Here is a 7341-nt window from a genome sequence, read left to right on the forward strand (position 1 = left end):
CCAGAGAAGCGAAACAAAAATGACTGAAGGGCTCGAAAACATGACCTATGAGGGAAGATAGAAAAAATTGTTTAGTCTGGAGAAGACTGAGGGGGAGACATGATAACAGTTTTCAAGTACATAAAAGGTTGTTACAAGGAGGAGGGAGTTAAATTATTCTCCTTAATCTCTGAGGATAAGACAAGAAGCAATGGGCTTAAATTGCAGCAAGAGCGGTTTAGGTTGGATATGAGGAAAGACTTCCTGTCAGGGTGGTTAAGCACTGGAATAAATTGCCTAGGGAGGTTGTGGAATCTCCATTGTTGGAGATTTTTAAGAGCAGGTTAGACAAACACCCGTCAGGGATGGTCTAGATAATACTTAGTTCTGCCTGAGTGCAGGAGACTAGACAAGAAGACCTCTCGAGGTCCTTTCCAGTCCTATGATTCTATGATCCTATTCCACTGTACAGGAATGTAATACATGTGAAAAATAAACTCCTTAGATGCAGAGATGGAAATACTTCTACAAAATCTGTCTATCCTGGTACTCATATGGTCCTCCATGACTATAGTATCTGAGTGCCTCTTAAAAGAGGCATGACCAATGAAGTCTCTCTCTTCCTTCCAAACAGGCAAGAGGCAGCATTTTTTTTTTAAAAAGTGTGTGGTTGGGTTATTTTTAGTTCTGGGGGGGTTTTTAGTTTTGTTTTGTTTTTTAATGCTAGCTTCCACTGTCAGAACCGTGTTGCTGACCAGGTTCTGTTGATATGTTCATACAAAATCCACAGATGATGAGATGTTTTAATGTTATAGCTTCTTCTTTGATTTCCGTTTTTCCTCTCATATTTTTTAGAACATATCATAAGAACTGCCATACCAAGTCAGACCAAAAGTCCATCTAGCCCAGTATCCTGTCTACCAACAGCGGCCAATGCCAGGTGCCCCAGAGGGAATGAACAGAACAGGTAAATCATCAAGTGATCCATCCCCCGTCACCCATTCCCATTTTCTGGCAAACAGAGGTTTGGGACACCATCTCTGCCCAGCCTGGCTAACAGCCATTGATGGACCTATCCTCCATGAACTTATTTAGTTCTTTTTTGAACCCAGTTATAGACTTGGCCTTCACAGCATTCCCTGGCAAGGAGTTCCACGGGTTGTCTGTGCGTTGTGTGAAGAAATGCTTCTTTTTTTTTGTTTTAAATCTGCTGGCTATTAATTTCATTTGGTGACCCCCAAGTTCTTGTGTTATGAGAAGGAATAAATAACACTACCTTTTTTACTTTCTCCACACCACACTATCCTTTATAACAGGAAACATTACACTGTATTTATCAGAATATCCAAAAAGAGGGAGAGGGAGAACATGTTACAAATCTAATTTAATTTGTTTTAGTATGGGAAAAATGTCTTCTTGGTTTTTTAAATTACAGTATTATGCTTTTTAAAATATTTCTATGGACCAATCCTGCAGTCCTTACTTAAGCAAAGCCTATGCTGAATTATAATTGGAAGCAAGGACAGCATAATTTGGCCCACTGTTTGCAAACACAAGAAAGTCAGAAAGCTTTCTGTTGATTTATACTCTTATTATGAGGGCTGCATAAAACAGATTTCAAGTATGGCATTGTTCAGATGGACAGATTGTGTATCAATTCTCAAAACATGCCAGTGAAGCAGGTTTGTTGAAAGAAAAATATGATTAAGGACCTGTTATCTGAATATTGTGTTTCCTGAAAAGCTGGATTAGTCTAAGATACATTTTTGTCCTCCCAGCATAAGAAATCACTGATAAAAAAACCTACTTCCCAAGTATACAATGAAATTAAAAATAATTTTAAGTAGCTATATTATTTGTTGTTGATTAACATGCACTGATGCAATAAAGATTCTTATTTCTGGGAATGAAGCTGACAGGACTTTCATTTTAGAAGCTAACATTAATTGTTTGCAGATAGTGGCAGGATTATTGGTTACATTTCTTTTAATATAAAGCTTTATTGAATGAATACAACCGTATGCACTGTATTATAATGGAGATCAATAAACTATTACTTCAAATTCACTTATATGCCAAAGGTTGCTGTGAGATTTCATGTTGTTCAGTTTAGCTGTGCATTGTTTAGTAGTTTTGCCTGGATTTGCTAATCTTATGTCAGTGAGAGGAGACCATTTTTCATTAATATTTTTATAGAATATTTGTAGTTCATCTTTAAATATTCTGTGTCAAAACTAACTTGGTGAACTAAGTGCACAGGGGGCAGAAGAAAGGTAGCTCACATGAGGAGAAAAGGTTAACCGGTTTTTTGAGGGGCTAAAGGAACTGAAGCAATCTCAGCATTGCACTGATGGGGGAAAAGATGGTACCCAGCCAGAACCACCTCCCTCCACCCACTGATCCTGGACCCAGAACTGTGCAGGGGAGTCACACACACACACACACCCTTCTGGGAACACCAATAATTTGAACCACATGGGCCAGGAGAAGCCAGCTTTATGGGCCAAAGAAACTGAAGCTGGTAGGACCAAGAACAGGAGCAGCATCAGTAGATTTTACAGAGGGGGCTGATAGATAATGATGAATGATGTAATCAGTGTGTCTTCTACCAGTTTGACTGGACATTCTCTGTCTTGTGCTGATTGGCTGTTTGCTCCATGTAGTGTATAAGAATTGGGCAGTACACTTGAAATAGTTCATGAGCCCTCTAGCAGCTGTCACTGTCTTCTATATTTCAGAAGCTGCCAGAACTGTACCAGAGCCATAGTGTATCTATGTAGCTAGGCCTTGCATGTTGTATATGCTTGTGAACATAGTTAATTGGACTCCAGAATACCACTGTGGTTCCTTCCTGTTATATTTGTTGTGTGAAGAGCAAAAGACAACATCCAGTCCCTTCCTGTTGTCTCCCTCAGTCTTCCCATCAGCCTCACACCACCTCCTCTTCATACCTTTTGCCCCTCCCTCTTCTCTTCTGCCCTGTCCTCCTCTCTCCCTTCTTTTTTTCCCCCTTTCTGAATAGCTAATCCACTGCCTCACTCAACTCCACCCAAAGAATTAAAAATATATATTGATACTAACACACAATTCTATTCACCCTAGCTGTTCACTGCCTCCTACCCTTTGTCTGTCTTTTTATCTATTATCTATTTATATAGATTGTAAGCAGAGCTAGGCAGAGGACAGCAATTCCATTTCAGAGGATTTAGAGATTTCAAACTTTATTTTCATTCTGATTTTGAATGAAATCAAAACATTTCAAAATTCTCCGCAAAATAGAAATACAAAATTTCCTTTTGAAAAATGGAGATCTTTACTTGATGGGCTGAAGGAGAGCCAGGATCCTGGACACATGTAAGCTAGAGCCACGGTTTCCGATGAAGTGAGCTGTAGCTCACAAAAGTTATACTCAAATAAATTTGTTAGTCTCTAAGGTGCTACAAGTACTCCTTTTCTTTTTGCGAATACAGACTAACACGGCTGCTACTCTGAAATTTTAGATTAAAAAGACCTACAAAAATTTGGTCTTGTTCGCTAAAGTATTAAGAAGGCCCAAAAGGTGGCTTTTTGTTTTTTACCTTAGAAATATCAAGAAAGTCATCTCCCTGACCCCTAACTTTTTTGAAGGACCCTGGCAGATATAAAGGATGTTTATTATGAGCTCTTAGTCCCTTAATCAAAGGGTGAAGGTACTGAATCTTTAATAAAGGCTTCCTGTGTGAGTAACATTAATTCATCATTGACATTAATTTGGTGTTAAGAAAAACTAAACCAAAAAAACCCAACAACAACAGTTTTTTGTTTTTTACAGTCTGGCTGAATATCTCTCCCTCCCCCACCCCCCAGCTCTGGTTGTACCCTCTTAGATCTTTTAATATCATTTTGGTAGTTCTCTTTTCAGTCTACAAAGGACCTGAATTTCTACTGTGAAAAACCTGCAAAAAGAAAAATCTTTAAAAACAACAAAATTTCAGGCCCTCTTATACATCAATAGCAGCAGGAAAGAAAAAAAAAGGGGGCCATAAACGCAATTATTTTCCTTTAAAAACAATAAAACAAGGCTCTGGTTTGACAAAGCAAACCCACCATGCCAAGTGTCTGACTTCAACATGCCTCTGCCTGTAGAGGCGCCTCTGCAGGATTTATGACCCAAACCACCCCCCCCAAAGTCAAGTCCTCACAAGGCAGCAGAGTATAGGTTTCCTCTGTGACATGCTGCATCAACACTGCCTCACAAAAAGGCAACTGCAGGCTAAAGACTCACAGAAGTGTAGAGTGCAGCACACAGACACTAAAATCTCAATAGTTGTATTATTATTATTTATTATTTGTATTATCGTCACACCTAGGAGCCCTAGTCATGGACCAAGACCCCACAGTGTTAGGCATATAGCTGCAAACATCACAAACAGTCTCAATTTTATTTCACCCCAATTTGTCTTCAAGAAGCCCTGACAACCTATGACAATCCCTTACCCAGTTCATGTCATCAACAAATAATCTCTTTTCCCATTGTCCCCATCATTCCTGCTCCACGAAAAAAAGGACCAAGAAACTATCAATAAATCAAAAAAAATCAGGAAGGAAGCAAAACTGTATCTTCCCCTGAGCATGGCCATGAGTGTTTTACTTCCAAGCAGATTACAATGTTCAAGTATGTCATCAAGCCATAGAAAAGGAAAACAAGTCAGAAGTAAAGATGGACCAAAACCACCATGTCAAATACAAATTCCACTTAACTGTAAAGGTGGGGAAAATTCCGAGTCCAGCCCCTGGATTGCAAGCCACCTTCATCATTTTGTCTTTGGGTCACATATAAAGAAGATGCCTTCTTTTCCCAGAAGTAGTTTGGCTGTTGCCAAAATCCTGAGGAAAATCGGTCATTCTCAAAAAACAAAACAAAAAACAAAACAACACACACACACACACACACACACACACACACACACACACAAAACCAAACAGCTGACCCACTTCCTTCAGCATGGTGGATATTTCATGAGATCAGCAGATCTTGCAAGAATACTGCCTTTTTGAATAGACAGCTCACAAAAAGTTTTCAAAATTTCAACAATTTAGTTGAATCTGAGCTCTAGCCCTGATTTGGGCCCAATCCTGGCCTAAAACTAATCCAGCTCTGAATCTCTCTTATATCCATCTTTACTCAAAACAGATCTATTAGCTGTGAGCAAGGTTATTACTTCCACTTAAACAAAGAAAGAGTTACAAACGGGGGGGGGGGGGGAGAGGAGTGAGAAATCTCTTCCAACTGTAAATAGAATTTCTTAATTGCTAAATCTGCTTCAATTAATCCATTATCCAATTACAGATGTCAATTCAGTACTGAAAAAATTCCATTTAACTACCACCCCGGAACTACAATTTAAACCATACACCATTAAAAATTCCATGTGCAACAGAACAACAAATTATAATCAGTATTGGAAAACTCTAATTTAGCATTATATATAACTACATGACTAATAGCCACTGTAATAACACTCCATAGGAAGTGATGGCATTTTCCACCCCCATCAGGCTCATTATCTAGCAAGCAAGACGGTGCATCCATGTAGACATTTAATACTATGAACGTGACATCTAATCCCTAGATAGGAATTTTTAAAAGCCTCAGAGCACTTTAGTACTGCTCAGAGACAGTCAGCAATTTTCTGATGAAATATTTTTTCTATCAGAAGATGCTGATTCACCAAAGCTGAAAGTTTTTGCAGGAAAGGGTCAGTTTTGAATTTCATTTTGAAACAAGTTTTGAAATTTTCAAAGTGTCTCATTTTTTCCTTTAGAAATGAGTTTTATTTCAAAATTTAAGGTCATTTCTAGTAAAAAAAGTTAAAATTGAAACAAACATTTTGAAATTATTTAAATGAAATATTTCAATTTACCATCTAATTTTTATTTTTAGTTCATAAATTTTTTGAGAGAGATTGAAGTTTCATCCCAATTTGTGAAGAGGAAAAAAATTTTGAAATCTCAAGAAGTCTTGTGGGATTAGAAAGTTTTCTGCCCTGCTCAATTTGTGATAGAAGACATCAGTCTCCTCTCATATATTTAACTCTCATTAACAGTAATATGATTTAAGCAAGCACCCTGAGAATAGTGAAGTAATCAAATAGTGACACTTAGTGCTTTTCTTTCTGTAGCTCTCAAAGGACTTTACAAAGGCAGGCATCACAGTTTTCATTTTAAGTCATGGGGAAATTGAGGCCTCACAATGGTTATGTGATGTACTCAAGGCCAACCCTTTTAACAATTTTGCCTTGAACTACAATGCTGTAAAGAAGGTCTTCAGGGACAAAAGCCAAATTCATAAAAAATTCTCTTTAATCTCCATTGCCTTTTCTTGCTGTAATTCCAGACATCTTTAATCTTTGCTATACCACCACTGGACGAAAGCTCCACTAAATGATTAGTTAATCTGAGAAAAAAAAATGTTTAAACTAGGAAAAGCCTAAGTGATCTAATTAAAGTTAACATTTTTAAAGACTGGATTTTAAAGAAATAAATTAAAGAGGTACAAACAACACCGGGTCAGTCCAGGAAGAGTGTAAAAAACAGGAACCTGGATGTTATTCCATCAGTGATTCAAAGGGTCAAAAGTGACAAAGAGAATCAGTGTCATGTGGGAACTGTGATGGGAACACAGGCATGAGCTCAGCATCATTCTATCTGTATATATATATTGTAATAAGAAGATATATTGTATTCCTTTCCATGTGTAATGTTTTGCATTTCATATCTTGAAAAATCTTCCAGGAAACACAGAGCGAAAGCCTGTCCTCACTGAGGTCAATAGGAATTTTGCCACTGACGTCAATTGTACAGGTAAAATCCTGGATCTATTATCTTTTTATTACTCATCTACTCTTTCAAACTTTCCTCTTCCACATTAAAAACACTACTGGGGTAATCAAGCATACCAGCAAGAAAGATGTGAATTCAATTAACAATGAGTTTCATTATTTAAAAAGTGATCCAGAACAGTAATTGTTTCATTAACTGACATTTCCCAGAAAGTTACTGATTAGTCTTGCAGTTGTTTCGGGCACTTCAGTGACTGACAGCACAACAAATAGAAAATCAATATTGCATCTGTTCAAAAGTAAATCGCTTAGTAGCTCACAGGTTCCATTTCCTCACTTTTATCTAGACCATGTTGACGAGAGCAAGAAACTGGACAGAAAATCAATAAAGCAAGGACTTCTTTTAAGCAAAAACCAAAAACAATTGAATACAAGATAGAGCTTTAAAGTATTGTCAAAATGTACCCACTTCTTTGTCATGAAAAAGAATTCTTTAAGACTCTCCAGTACTCGTTCAAATCTTAATATGGTTTGCATATAC

The sequence above is a fragment of the Dermochelys coriacea genome, chromosome 1 (genome assembly GCF_009764565.3).
Source record: "Dermochelys coriacea isolate rDerCor1 chromosome 1, rDerCor1.pri.v4, whole genome shotgun sequence".
Classification (NCBI taxonomy): domain Eukaryota; kingdom Metazoa; phylum Chordata; order Testudines; family Dermochelyidae; genus Dermochelys; species Dermochelys coriacea.